Consider the following 17,312-nt stretch of genomic DNA (forward strand, 5'->3'; position numbering starts at 1 on the left):
AACCCTAACACTAACACTAACGCTAACGCTAACCCTAACAGAAACCTAACCCTAACCCTAATCCTAACCCTAAACCTAACGCTAACCTAACACTAACCCTAACCCTAAACCTAACCCTAACCCTAACGCAAACCTAACCCTAACCCTAACCCTAACCCAAACCCTAACACTAACGCAAAGCGAACCTTAACCATAACCCTAAACCTAACCCTAACACATACCTAATCCTAACCCTTACCCTAACCCCAAAGCAAATCTAACCCTCACCCTAAACCTAACCCTAACCCTAACCCTAACCGTAACCTAACCTTAACCCTAACCCTAACCCTAACCTAACCCTAACCCTAAACCTAACCCTAACCCTAACCCTAACACTAACGCAAACCTATACCTAACCCTAACCCTAAAACAAACCTAACCCTAACCCTAACCCTAACCCTAACCGTAAACTTAACACTAACCATAACCCTAACCGTAACCCTATTCCTAACGCAAACTTAACCCTAACCGTAACACTAACACTAACCCTAACACTAAGGCAAAGCTAACCCTAAACCTAACCTTAACTCTAACCCTAAAGCATACCTAACCCTAACCCTTACCCTAACCCTAACCCTAACCTAACCCTAACCCTAACCCTAAACCTAACCTAACCCTAACGCTAACCCTGACGCAAACCTAACCCTAACCATAACCATAACCCTAACCCTAACCGTAACGCAAACCTAACCCTACCACTAACACTAACACTAACCCTACCCTAACGCAAACCTAACCCTAACTCTAACCCTAACCCTAACACAACCTAAAGCTAAACCTAACCCTAACTCGAAAACTAACATTAACCCTAACCCTAACCTAACCCTAACCCTAAACCTAACCCTAAACCTACCCTAACCCTAACTCTAACCCTAACCCTAACGAAAACCCTAACGCAAACCTAACCCAAACACTAACCCTAACCCTATCGCAAACCTAAACCTAATCCGAACCCTAACCCTAACCCTAACCCTAAACCTAACCCTAACCCTAACGCAAACCTAACCCTAACCCTAAAATTAACCCTAACCCTAACCCTAACCCTAAACCTAACCCTAACCCTAACCCTAACGCAAACCTAACCCTAAACCTAACCCTAACCCTAACCCTAACCCTAACCCTAACAGAAACCTAAACATAACCCTAACCCTAACCCTAAACCTAACGCAAACCTAACCCTAACCCTAACACTTACGCAAACCTAACCTTAACCCTAACCATAACCCTAACCCTAACAGTAACGCAAACCTAACAATAACACTAACCCTAACCCTAACACTAACCCTAACGCAAACCTACCCCTAACCCTAACCATAACCCTAACACAACCTAAATCTAAACCTAACCCAAACCCGAAACCTAACATTAACCCTAACCCTAACATAACCCTAACCCTAAACCTAACCCTACCCTAACCCTAACCCTAACCCTAACCCTAACCCTAACCCTAAACATAACGAAAACCTAACACTAACCCTAACCCTAAACCTAACCATAACCCTAACTCAAACCTAACCCTAACCTTAACACTAATCATAACCCTAACACTAACGCAAAGCTAACCCTAACCTTAAACCTAACCCTAACCCTAACGAATACCTAACCCTAACCCTTACCCTAACCCTAACGCAAACCTAACCTAAACCTAACCCTAACCCTAAACCTAACCCTAACCCTAACCCTAACCCTAACCCTAACCCTAAACCTAACCCTAGCCCTAACCCTAACCGTAACCCTAACCCTAACCGTAACCCTACCCTAACCCTAACACTAAACCTAACCCTAACCCTAACCCTAACCCTAAACCCTAGCCCTAACCCTAACCCTAACGCTAACCCTAACCCTAACCCTAACGCAAACCTAACCCTAACCCTAACCCTAACCCTAACCCTAACCTTGACCCTAACCCTAACGCAAACCTAACCCTAAACCTAACCCTAACCTTAACCCTAACCCTAACCCTAATCCTAACCCTAACGCAAACCTAGCCCTAAACCTAACATTAACCCTAACCCTAAACCTAAGCCTAACCCTAAACCTAACCCTAAACCTAACCCTAACCCTAACGCAAACCTAACCCTAACCCTAACCCTAACACTAACCATAACGCAAACCTAACCCTAAACCTAATCTAACCCTAACGCTAACCCTAAACCTAACCCTAACACTAACAGAAACCTAACCCTAACCCTAACCCTAAACCTAACGCAAACCTAACACTAACCCTAACCCTAAACCTAACACTAACCCTAACCTAACCCTAACCGTAACCCTTACCCTAACATAACCCTAACCTTAACCCTAACCCTAACCCTAACCCTAACCCTAACCCTAACCCTAACCCTAACGCATACTTAACCCTAACACTTACCCTAACCCTAACGCAAACCTAACCCTAAACCTAACCCTAACCCTAACCCTAACCCTAACCCTAACCTAACCCTAACCCTAACCCTAACCCTATCCCTAAACTTAACCCTAACCCTAACCCTAATCCTAACGCAAACCTAACCCTAACCCTAACCCTAAAACAAACCAAACCCTAACCCTAACGCTAAACCAATCCTAACCCTAACCCTTACACAAAACTAACCCTAACCCTAACCATAACCCTAACCCTAACCATAACGCAAACCTAACAATGACACTAACCCTAAACCTATCCCTAACCCTAACGCAAACCTAACCCTAACCCTAACCCTAACCCTATCGCAAACCTAACCCTAACCCTAAACCTAACCCCAACCCTAACCCTAACACAAACCTAACCCTAACCCTAACCCTAACCCTAACCCTAACACTAACACTAACGCTAACGCTAACCCTAACAGAAAGCTAACCCTAACCCTAACCCTAACCCTAAACCTAACGCTAACCTAACACTAACCCTAACCCTAAACCTAACCCTAACCCTAACGCAAACCTAACCCTAACCCTAACCCTAACCCAAACCCTAACACTAACGCAAAGCGAACCTTAACCATAACCCTAAACCTAACCCTAACACATACCTAATCCTAACCCTTACCCTAACCCCAAAGCAAATCTAACCCTCACCCTAAACCTAACCCTAACCCTAACCCTAACCGTAACCTAACCTTAACCCTTACCCTAACCCTAACCTAACCCTAACCCTAAACCTAACCCTAACCCTAACCCTAACACTAACGCAAACCTATACCTAACCCTAACCCTAAAACAAACCTAACCCTAACCCTAACCCTAACCCTTAACCTATTCCTAACCTTAACCCTGACGCAAACCTAACCCTAACCATAACCCTTACCCTAACCGTAACGCAATCCTAACAATAACAGTAACACTAACCCTAACCCTAACCCTAACGCAAACCTAACCCTAATCCTAACCCTAACTTTAATACAACCTAAATCTAAACCTAAACCTAACCCGAAACGTAATATTAACCCCAACCCTAACCTAACCCTAACCCTAACCCTAACCCTTACCATACCCTAACCCTAACCCTAACCCTAACACTAAACCTAACGAAAAGCCTAAAGCAAACTTAACCCTATCCCTAACATTAACACTATCGCAAACCTAACCCTAAACCTAAACCTAAACCTAACCCTAACCCTAACGCAAACCTAACCTTTACCCTAACCCTAACCCTAACCCTAACCCTAACCCTAACCCTAACAGAAACCTAAACCTAACCCTAACCCTAACCATAAACCTAACGCAAACCTAACACTAACCGTAACCCTAAACCTAATACTAACCCTAACGAAACCTAACCCTAAACCTAACCCTATCCCTAACCCTAACACTAAGGCAAAGCTAACCCTAACCCTAACCCTAACCCTAACGCACACCTAACCCTAAACCTTACCCTAACCCTAACGCAAACCTAACCCTAAACCTAACCCTAACCCTAACCATAACCATAACCCTAACCCTAACCCTAACCCTAACCCTACAGAAACCTAACCCTAACCCTAACCCTAACCCTAAACCTAATGCAAACCTAACACTAACCCTAACCCTAAACCTAACCCTAACACTAACGCAAACCTAAACCTAACCCTAACCCTAACCCTAACCCTAACACTAAGGCAAACTTAACCTATCCCTAACCCTAAAACAAACCTAACCCTAACCCTAAACCTAACGCTAAACTTAATCCTAACCGTAACCCTGACGCAAACATCACCCTAAAGATAACCATAACCCTAACCCTAACCGTAAGGCAAACCTAACCTAACACTAACACTAACCCTAACCCTAACCCTAACCCTAACGGAAACCTAACCCTAACCCTAACCCTAACCCTAACACAATCTAAACCTAAACCTAACACTAACTCGAAAACTAACATTAACCCTAACCATACCCTAACCCTAACCCTAACCGGAACCCTAACCCTAACCCTAAACCTAACGAAAACCCTAAAGCAAACCTAATCCAAACACTAACCCTAACCCTATCGCAAACCTAACCCTAACCCTAACCCTAACCCTAAACCTAACCCTAACACTAACGCAAAGCTAACCCTAACCCTAACCCTAACCCTAACCCTAACGCATACCTAACCCTAACACTTACCCTAACCCTAACGCAAACCTAATCCTAAACCTAACCCTAACCCTAACCCTAACCCTAACCCTAACCCTAACCTAACCCTAATCCTAACCCTAACCTAACGCTAACCCTAACCCTAACCCTAAACCTAACCCTAACCTTAACCCTAACCCTAACGCAAACCTAACCCTAACCCTAACCCTAAAACAAACCAAACCCTAACCCTAAACCTAAACCTAATCCTAACCCTAACCCTTAAGCAAAATTAACCCTAACCCTAACCATAACCCTAACCCTAACCATAACGCAAACCTAACAATGACACTAACCCTAACCCTAACCCTAACCATAACACTAACGCAAACCTAACCCTAACCCTAAACCTAACCCTATCGCAAACCTAACCCTAACCCTAAACCTAACCCTAACCCTAACCCTAACACAAACTTAACCCTAACCCTAACCCTAACCCTAACATTAACGCTAACCCTAACAGAAACCTAACCCTAACCCTAATCCTAACCCTAAACCTAACGCTAACCTAACACTAACCCTAACCCTATACCTAACCCTAACCCTAACGCAAACCTAACCCTAACCCTAACCCTAACCCAAACCCTAACACTAACGCATACCTAACCTTAACACTTACCCTAACCCTAACGCAAAGCTAACCCTAAACCTAACCCTAACCCTAACCTTAACCCTAACCTAACCCTAACCCTAACCCTAACCTAACCCTAACCCTAAACCTAACCCTAAACCTAACCCTAACCCTAACCCTAACCCTAACGCAAACCTAACCCTAACCCTAACCCTAAAACAGACCAAACCCTAACCCTAACCCTAAACCTAATCCTAACCCTAACCCTTAAGCAAAACTAACCCTAACCCTAACCATAACCCTAACCCTAACCATAACGCAAACCTAACAATGACACTAACCCTAACCCTAACCCTAACCCTAACCCTAACGCAAACCTAACCCTAACCCTAACCCTATTGCAAACCTAACCCTATCCCTAAACCTAACCCTAACCCTAACCCTAACACAAACCTAACCCCAACCCTAACCCTAACCCTAACCCTAACACTAACGCTAACCCTAACAGAAACCGAACCCTAACCCTAACCCTAACCCTAAACCTATCGCTAACCTAACACTAACCCTAACCCTAAACCTAATCCTAACCCTAACCCTAACCCTAACCCTAACGCATACCTAACCCTAACACTTACCCTATCCCTAAGGCAAAACTAACCCTAAACCTAACCCTAACCCTAACCCTAACCCTTTCCCTAACCTAACCCTAAACCTAACCCTAACCCTAACACTAACCCTAACCCTAACCCTAACCCTCACCCTAACCCTACAGAAACCTAACCCTAACCCTAACCCTAACCCTAAACCTAACGCAAAACTAACAATAACCCTAACCCTAAACCTAACCATAACCCTAATGCAAACCTAACCCTAACCCTAACCCTAACCCTAACACTAAGGCAAAGCTAACCCTAACCCTAACCCTAACCCTAACCCTAACGCAAACCTAACCCTAACCCTAACCCTAAAACAAACCTAACCCTAACCCTAAACCTAACGCTAAACCTAATCCTAACCGTAACCCTGACGCAAACCTCACCCTAAAGATAACCATAACCCTAACCCTAACCGTAACGCAAACCTAACCCTAACACTAACACTAACCCTAACCCTAACCCTAATGCAAACCTAACCCTAACCCTAACCCTAACCCTAACCCTAACGCATACCTAAACCTAACCCTAACCCAAACCCTAACACTAACACAAATCTAACACTAACCATAACCCTAACTCTAACCCTAACACATACCTAATCCTAACCCTTACCCTAACCCTAACGCAAACCTAACCCTAACCCTAACCGTAACCTAACCCTAATTCTAACCCTAAACCTAACCTAACCCTAACCCTAACCCTAACCTTAACCCTAACCCTAACGCAAACCTAAACCTAACCCTAAACATAAAACAAACCTAACCCTAACCCTAACCCTAAACCTATTCCTAACCCTAACCCTGACGCAAATCAAACCCTAACCATAACCCTTACCCTAACCGTAACGCAAACCTAACAATAAGACTAACCCTAACCCTAACACTAACCCTAACCGTAACCCTAACCTAAAAATAACGCTAATCCTAACCCTAACCCTAACCCTAACCCTAACCCTAACCCTAAACCTAACACTAACACTAACGCAAACCTAACCCTAAACCTAACCCTAACCCTAACCCTAACACTAAGGCAAAGCTAACCCTAAAACTATCCCTAACCCTAACGCATACCTAACCCTACCCTTACCCTAACCTTAAAGGAAACCTAACCATAAACCTAACCCTAAACCTAACCCTAACCCAAACCCTAACCCTTACCCTAACCTAACCTATCCCTAACCCTAACCCTAACCTAACCCTAACCCTAAACCTAACCCTAATCCTAACCCTAACCGTAACCTAACCCTAACCCTAACCCTAACCCTAAACTAACCCTAACCCTAAACCTAACCCTAACCCTAACCCTAACACTAACGCAAACCTATACCTAACCCTAACCATAAAACAAACCTAACCCTAACCTTAACCCTAACCCTTAACCTATTCCTAACCCTAACACTGACGCAAACCTAACCCTAACCATAACCCTTACCCTAACCGTAACGCAATCCTAACAATAACACTAACACTAACCCTAACCCTAACCCTAACCCTAAAGCAAACCTAACACTAATGCTAACCCTAACTTTAACACAACCTAAATCTAAACCTAAACCTAACCCGAAACGTAATATTAACCCCAACCCTAACCTAACCCTAACCCTAACCCTAACCCTTACCATACCCTAACCCTAACCCTAACCCTAACACTAAACCTAACGAAAAGCCTAAAGCAAACTTAACCCTATCCCTAACCCTAACCCTATCGCAAACCTAACCCTAAACCTAAACCTAAACCTAACCCTAACCCTAACGCAAACCTAACCTTAACCCTAACCCTAACCCTAACCCTAACCCTAAAAGAAACCTAACCCTAACACTATCCCTAACCCTAACACTAAGGCAAAGCTAACCCTAATCCTAACCCTAACCCTAACGCATACCTAACCCTAACCCTTACCCTAACCCTAACGCAAACCTAACCCTAACCCTAACCCTAACCCTAACCCTAATCCTAACCCTAACCCTAACCCTAACCCTAACCCTAACCCTTACCCTAACCTAACCCTATCCCTAACCCTAACCCTAACCTAACCCTAACCCTAACCCTAACCCTAACCATACCCTAACCCTAAACCTAACCTTATTTCTTATCCTAAACCTAACGAAAACCCTAACGCAAACCTAATCCAAACACTAACCCTAACCCTATCGCAAACCTAACCCTAAACCTTACCCTAACCCTAACCCTAACCCTAACCCGAACGCTAACCCTACAGAAACCTAACCCTAACCCTAACCCTAACCCTAAACCTAACGCAAACCTAACACTAACCCTAACCCTAAACCTAACCCTAACCCTAACGCAAACCTAACACTAACCCTAACCCTAACCCTAACCCTAACACTAAGGCAAACTTAACCCTATCCCTAACCCTAAAACAAACCAAACCCTAACCCTAAACCTAACGCTAAACCTAATCCTAACCATAACCCTGACGCAAACCTCACCCTAAAGATAACCATAACCCTAACCCTAACCGTAACGCAAACCTAACCCTAACACTAACACTAACCCTAACCCTAACCCTAACCCTAACGGAAACCTAACCCTAACCCTAACCCTAACACAATCTAAACCTAAACCTAACCCTAATCGAAAACTAACATTAACCCTAACCATACCCTAACCCTAATCATAACCCTAACCCTAACCCTAACCCTAAACCTAACGAAAACCCTAACGCAAACCTAATCCAAACACTAACCCTAACCCTATCGCAAACCTAACCCTAAACCTAACCCTAACACTAAACCTAACCCTAACACTAACGCAAAGCTAACCGTAACCCTAACCCTAACCCTAACCCTAACCCTAACGCATACCTAACCCTAACACTTACCCTAACCCTAACCCTAACGCAAACCTAACCCTAAACCTAACCCTAACCCTAACCCTAACCCTAACCCTAACCTAACCCTAACCCTAACCCTAACCTAACCCTAACCCTAACCCTAACCCTAAACCTAACCCTAACCCTAACCTAACCCTAATGCAAACCTAACCCTAACCCTATCCCTGAAACAAACCAAACCCTAACCCTAACCCTAAACCTAATCCTAACCCTAACCCTTAAGCAAAATTAACCCTAACCCTAACCATAACCCTAACCCTAACCATAAGGCTAACCTAACAATGACACTAACCCTTACCCTAACCCTAACCCTAACGCAAACCTAACCCTAACCCTAAACCTAACCCTAACCCTAACACTAACAAAAACTTAACCCTATCCCTAACCCTAACCCTAACATTAACGCTAACCCTAACAGAAACCTAACCCTAACCCTAACCCTAACCCTAAACCTAACGCTAACCTAACACTAACCCTAACCCTAAAGCTAACCCTAACCCTAACGCAAACCTAACCCTAACCCTAACCCTAACCCAAACCATAACACTAACGCAAAGCTAACCCTAACCATAACCCTAACCCTAACCCTAACACATACATAATCCTAACCCTTACCCTAACCCTAACGCAAACCTAACCGTAACCCTAACCCTAACCCTAACCCTAACCCTAACCCTAACCCTAACCCTAACCCTAACCCTAACCCTAACGCATACCTAACCCTAACACTTACCCTAACCCTAACGCAAACCTAACCCTAAACCTATCCCTAACCCTAACCCAAACCCTAACCCTAACCCTAACCTAACCCTAACCCTAACCCTAACCTAACCCTAACCCTAACCCTAACCCTAACCCTAACCCTAAACCTAAACCTAACCCTAACACTAACGCAAAGCTAACCCTAACCCTAACCCTAACCCTAACCCTAACGCATACCTAACCCTAACACTTACCCTAACCCTAACGCAAACCTAACCCTAACCCTAACCTAACCCTAACTCTTACCCTAACCTAACGCAAACCTAACCCTAACCCTAACCCTAACCCTAACGCATACCTAACCCTACCCTTACCCTAGCCCTAACGGAAACCTATCCCTAAACCTAACCCTAACCTTAACCCTAACCCTAAACCTAACGCTAACCCTAACGCAAACCTAACCCTAACCCTACCCCTAACCCTAACCCTAACACTAACGCAAAGCTAACCCTTACACTAACCCTAACCCTAACCATAACGCATACCTAAACCTAACCCTTACCCTAACCCTAACGCAAAACTAACGCTAAACCTAACCCTAACCCTAACCCTAACGCTAACCCTAACCCTAACCCTAACCCTACCCTAACCCTAACCCTAACCCTAACACTAACCCTAACCCTAACCCTAACGCAAACCTAACCCTAAACCTAACCCTAACCCTAACCCTAACCCTAACCCTAACCCTAGCCCTAACCCTAAACCTAACCCTAACCCTAACCCTAACCCTAACGCATACCTAACCCTAACACTTACCCTAACCCTAACCCTAACGCAAACCTAACCTTAAACCTAACCCTAACCCTAACCCTAAACCCTAACCCTAACCTAACCCTAACCCTAACCCTAACCTAACCCTAACCCTAACCCTAACCCTAAATCTAACCCTAACCCTAACCCTAACCCTAACGCAAACCTAACCCTAACCCTAACCCTAAAACAAACCAAACCCTAACCCTAACCCTAAACCTAATCCTAACCCTAACCCTTAAGCAAAATTAACCCTAACCCTAACCCTAACCCTAACCCTAAACCTAACGCTAACCTAACACTAACCCTAACCCTAAAGCTAACCCTAACCCTAACGCAAACCTAACCCTAACCCTAACCCTAACCCAAACCATAACACTAACGCAAAGCTAACCCTAACCATAACCCTAACCCTAACCCTAACACATACATACTCCTAACCCTAACGCAAACCTAACCGTAACCCTAACCCTAACCCTAACCCTAACCCTAACCCTAACCCTAACCCTAACCCTAACGCATACCTAACCCTAACACTTACCCTAACCCTAACGCAAACCTAACCCTAAACCTAACCCTAACCCTAACCCTAACCCTAACCCTAACCCTAACCTAACCCTAACCCTAACCCTAACCTAACCCTAACCCTAACCCTAACCCTAACCCTAACCCTAAACCTAACCCTAACACTAACGCAAAGCTAACTCTAACCCTAACCCTAACCCTAACCGTAACCCTAACGCATACTTAACCCTAACACTTACCCTAACCCTAACGCAAACTTAACCCTAAACCTAACCCTAACCCTAACCCTAACCCTAACCCTAACCCTAACCTAACCCTAACACTTACCCTAAACTAACGCACACCTAACCCTAACCCTAACCCTAACCCTAACGCATACCTAACCCTACCCTTACCCTAGCCCTAAAGGAAACCTATCCCTAAACCTAACCCTAACCTTAACCCTAACCCTAAACCTAACGCTAACCCTAACGCAAACCTAACCCTAACCCTACCCCTAACCCTAACCCTAACACTAACGCAAAGCTAACCCTTACCCTAACCCTAACCCTAACCATAACGCATACCTAAACCTAACCCTTACCCTAACCCTAACGCAAACCTAACGCTAAACCTAACCCTAACCCTAACGCTAACCCTAACACTAACCCTAACCCTACCCTAACCCTAACCCTAACCCTAACACTAACCCTAACCCTAACCCTAACGCAAACCTAACCCTAAACCTAACCCTAACCCTAACCCTAACCCTAACCCTAACCCTAACCCTAGCCCTAACCCTAACATTAACCCTAATCCTAACCTGACCCTAACCCTAACCCTAACCCTAACGCAAACCTAACCCTGACCCTAACCCTAAAACAAACCAAACTCTAACCCTAACCCTAAACTTAATCCTAACCCTAACCCTTAAGCAAAATTAACCCTAACCCTAACCATAACCCTAACCCTAACCGTAACGCAAACCTAACAATGACACTAACCCTAACCCTAACCCTAACCCTAACGCAAACCTAACCCTAACCCTAAACCTAACCCTATCGCAAACCTAACCCTAACCCTAAACCTAACCCTAACCCTAACACTAACACAAACTTAACCCTAACCCTAACCCTAACATTAACGCTAACCCTAACAGAAACCTAACCCTAACCCTAACCCTAACCCTAAACCTAACGCTAACCTCACACTAACCCTAACCCTAAAGCTAACCCTAACCCTAAGGCAAACCTAACCCTAACCCTAACCCTAACCCAAACCATAACACTAACGCAAAGCTAACCCTAACCATAACCCTAACCTTAACCCTAACACATACATAATCCTAACCCTTACCCTAACCCTAACGCAAACCTAACCGTAACCCTAACCCTAACCCTAACCCTAACCCTAACCCTAACCCTAACCCTAACGCATACCTAACCCTAACACTTACCCTAACCCTAACGCAAACCTAACCCTAAACCTAACCCTAACCCTAACCCTAACCCTAACCCTAACCTAACCCTAACCCTAACCCTAACCTAACCCTAAACGTAACCCTAACCCTAACCCTAACCCTAAACGTAACCCTAACACTAACGCAAAGCTAACTCTAACCCTAACCCTAACCCTAACCCTAACCCAAACGCATACTTAACCCTAACACTTACCCTAACCCTAACGCAAACCTAACCCTAAACCTAACCCTAACCCTAACCCTAACCCTAACCCTAACCTAACCCTAACACTTACCCTAAACTAACGCACACCTAACCCTAACCCTAACCCTAACCCTAACGCATACCTAACCCTACCCTTACCCTAGCCCTAACGGAAACCTATCCCTAAACCTAACCCTAACCTTAACCCTAACCCTAAACCTAACGCTAACCCTAACGCAAACCTAACCCTAACCCTACCCCTAACCCTAACCCTAACACTAACGCAAAGCTAACCCTTACCCTAACCCTAACCCTAACCATAACGCATACCTAAACCTAACCCTTACCCTAACCCTAACGCAAACCTAACGCTAAACCTAACCCTAACCCTAACCCTAACGCTAACCCTAACACTAACCCTAACCCTACCCTAACCCTAACCCTAACCCTAACACTAACCGTAACCCTAACCCTAACGCAAACCTAACCCTAAACTTAACCCTAACCCTAACCCTAACCCTAACCCTAACCCTAACCCTAACCCTAGCCCTAACCCTAACATTAACCCTAATCCTAACCTGACCCTAACCCTAACCCTAACCCTAACCCTAACCCTAACCCTAACCCTAACCGTAACCCTAACCCTATCGCAACCCTAACCCTAACCCTAAACCTCACCCTAAACCTAACCCGAACGCAAACCTAATCCTAAACCTAACCTTAACCCTAACCCTAACCCTAACAGAAACCTAACCCTAACCCTTACCCTAACCCTAACCCTAACCCTAACCAAACCCTAAACTTCACACTAACCATAACCCTAACCATAACCCTAACCCTAACGCAAACTTAACCCTAACCTTAACCCTAACTCTAACCCTAACACTAAGGCAAAGCTAACCCTAACCCTAACCCTAACCCTAATCCTAACCCTAACCCTAACCCTAACCCTAACCCTAACCTAACCCTAACCCTAGCCCTAGCCCTAACCCTAACCCTAACCCTAACCCTAACCCTAACCCTAACGCAAACCTAACCCTAACCCTAACCCTAACCCTAACCTTAACCCTAACCCTAACGCAAACCTAAACCTAAACCTAACCCTAACCTTAACCCTAACCCTAACCCTAATCCTAACCCTAACGCAAACCTAGCCCAAAACCTAACATTAACCCTAACCCTAAACCTAAGCCTAACCCTATACCTAACCCTAAACCTAACCCTAACCCTAACCCTAACCCTAACCCTAACCCTAACCCTAACCTAACCATAACACTAACCCTAACCCTAACGCAAACCTAACCCTAACCCTAACCCTAAAACAAACCTAACCCTAACCCTAACCCTAAACATAATCCTAACCCTAATCCTGACGCAAACCTAACCCTAACCATATCCATAACCCTAACCCTACCCGTAACGCAAACATAACCCTACCACTAACACTATCACTAACCCTAACCCTAACCGTAACGCAACCCTAACCCTAACCCTAACCCTAACCCTAACCCTAACCCTAACGCTAACCCTAACACTAACCCTAACCCTACCCTAACCCTAACCCTAACCCTAACACTAACCCTAACCCTAACCCTAACGCAAACCTAACCCTAAACCTAACCCTAACCCTAACCCTAACCCTAACCCTAACCCTAACCCTAGCCCTAACCCTAACATTAACCCTAATATTAACCTGACCCTAACCCTAACCCTAACCCTAACCGTAACCCTAACCCTATCGCAACCCTAACCCTAACCCTAAACCTCACCCTAAACCTAACCCGAACGCAAACCTAACCCTAAACCTAACCCTATCCCTAACCCTAACCCTAACAGAAACCTAACCCTAACCCTTACCCTAACCCTAACCCTAACCCTAACCCAAACCCTAAACTTCACACTAACCATAACCCTAACCATAACCCTAACCCTAACGCAAACTTAACCCTAACCTTAACCCTAACTCTAACCCTAACACTAAGGCAAAGCTAACCCTAACCCTAACCCTAACCCTAACCCTAACCCTAACCCTAACCCTAACCCTAACCCTAACCTAACCCTAACCCTAACCCTAGCCCTAACCCTAACCGTAACCCTAACCCTAACCGTAACCCTAACCCTAACCCTAACACTAAACCTAGCCCTAACCCTAACCCTAACCCTAAACCCTAGCCCTAACCCTAACCCTAACCCTAACCCTAACCCTAACCCTAACGCAAACCTAACCCTAACCCTAACCCTAACCCTAACCTTAACCCTAACCCTAACGCAAACCTAAACCTAAACCTAACCCTAACCTTAACCCTAACCCTAACCCTAATCCTAACCCTAACGCAAACCTAGCCCTAAACCTAACATTAACCCTAACCCTAAACCTAAGCCTAACCCTATACCTAACCCTAAACCTAACCCTAACCCTAACCCTAACCCTAACCCTAACCCTAACCTAACCCTAACACTAACCCCAACCCTAACTCAAACCTAACCCTAACCCTAACCCTAAAACAAACCTAACCCTAACCCTAACCCTAAACATAATCCTAACCCTAATCCTGACGCAAACGTAACCCTAACCATATCCATAACCCTAACCCTAACCGTAACGCAAACCTAACCCTACCACTAACACTATCACTAACCCTAACCCTAACCGTAACGCAACCCTAACCCTAACCCTAACCCTAACCCTAACACAACTTAAAGCTAAACCTAACCCTAACTGGAAAACTAACATTAACCCTAACCCTAACCTAACCCTAACCCTAAACCTAACCCTAACCCTACCCAAACCCTAACCTTAACCCTAACCCTAACCCTAATCCTAACCCTAACGCAAACCTAGCCCTAAACCTAACATTAACCCTAACCCTAAACCTAAGCCTAACCCTATACCTAACCCTAAAACTAACCCTAACCCTAACCCTAACCCTAACCCTAGCCCTAACCCTAACATTAACCCTAATCCTAACCTAACCCTAACCCTTACCCTAACCCTAACCCTAACCCTAACCCTAACCCTATCGCAACCCTAACCCTAACCCTAACCTCACCCTAAACCTAACCCGAACGCAAACCTAACCATAACCCTAACATAACCCTAACCCTAACCCTAACCCTAACCCTAACCCTAACGCAAACCTAACCCTAAACTTAACACTAACCCTAACCCTAACCCTAACCCTAACCCTAACGCAAACTTAACCCTAACCGTAACCCTAACTCTAACCCTAACACTAAGGCAAAGCTAACCCTAACCTAACCCTAACTCTAACCCTAAAGCATACCTAACCCTAACCCTTACCCTAACCCTAACGCAAACCGAACCCTAAACCTAAACCTAACCCTAACCCTAACCCTAACCCTAACCGTAACCTAACCCTAACCCTAACCCTAAACCTAACCTAACCATAACCCTAACCCTGACGCAAACCAAACCCTAACCATAAACCTAACCCTAACCCTAACCGTAACGCAAACCTAACCCTACCACTAACACTAACACTAACCCTACCCTAACGCAAACCTAACCCTAACCCTAACCCTAACCCTAACACAACCTAAAGCTAAACCTAACCCTAACTCGAAAACTAACATTAACCCTAACCCTAACCTAACCCTAACCCTAAACCTAACCCTAACCCTACCCTAACTCTAACACTAACCCTAACCCTAACCCTAAACCTAACGAAAACCCTAACGCAAACCTAACCCAAACACTAACCCTAACCCTATCGCAAACCTAACCCTAACCCTAACCCTAACCCTAACCCTAACCCTAACCCTAATCCTAACCCTCACCCTAACGCAAACCTAACCCTAACCCTAACATTAACCCTAACCCTAACCCTAACCCTAAACCTAACCCTAACCCTAACCCTAACGCAAACCTAACCCTAACCCTAACCCTAACCCTAACCCTAACCCTAACAGAAACCTAAACCTAACCCTAACCCTAACCCTAAACCTAACGCAAACCTAACACTAAACCTAACTCTAAACCTAACCCTAACCCTAACGCAAACCTAACCCTAACCCTAACCCTTACGCAAACCTAAACTTAACCCTAACCATAATCCTAACCCTAACAGTAACGCAAACCTAACAATAACACTAACCCTAACCCTAACACTAACCCTAACGCAAACCTAACCCTAACCCTAACCCTAACCCTAACCCTAACCCTAACACTAAGGCAAAGCTAACCCTAAACCTAACCCTAAACCTAACCCTAACCCTAACGCAAACCTAACCATAACCCTAACCCTAACACTAACCATAACGCAAACCTAACCCTAAACCTAATCTAACCCTAACGCTAACCCTAAACCTAACCCTAACACTAACAGAAACCTAACCCTAACCCTAACCCTAAACCTAACGCAAACCTAACACTAACCCTAACCCTAAACCTAACCCTCACCCTAACCTAACCCTAACCGTAACCCTAACCGTAACATAACCCTCACCCTAACCCTAACCCTAACCCTAACCCTAACCCTAACCCTAACGCACACCTAACCCTAACACTTACCCTAACCCTAAGGCAAACCTAACCCTAAACCTAACCCTAACCCTAACCTTAACCCTAAACCTAACCCTAACCCTAACCTAACCCTAACCCTAACCCTAACCTAAACCTAAACCTAACCCTAACCCTAACCCTAACCCTAACCCTAACGCAAACCTAACCCTAACCCTAACCCTAAAACAAACCTAACCCTAACACTAACCCTAAACCTAATCCTAACCCTAACACTTACGCAAACATAACCCTAACCCTAACCATAACCCTAACCCTAACCATAACGCAAACATGACAATAACCCTAACCCTAACCCTAACCCTAACCCTAACCCTAACAGAAACCTAAACCTAAACCTAAACCTAACCCTAAACCTAACGCAAACCAAACACTAACCCTAACCCTAAACTTAACC

This window comes from Rhinolophus sinicus, chromosome 1 (assembly GCF_057876585.1).
Source record: "Rhinolophus sinicus isolate RSI-liver-muscle chromosome 1, RSI-T2T, whole genome shotgun sequence".
In the NCBI taxonomy this organism is placed as follows: domain Eukaryota; kingdom Metazoa; phylum Chordata; class Mammalia; order Chiroptera; family Rhinolophidae; genus Rhinolophus; species Rhinolophus sinicus.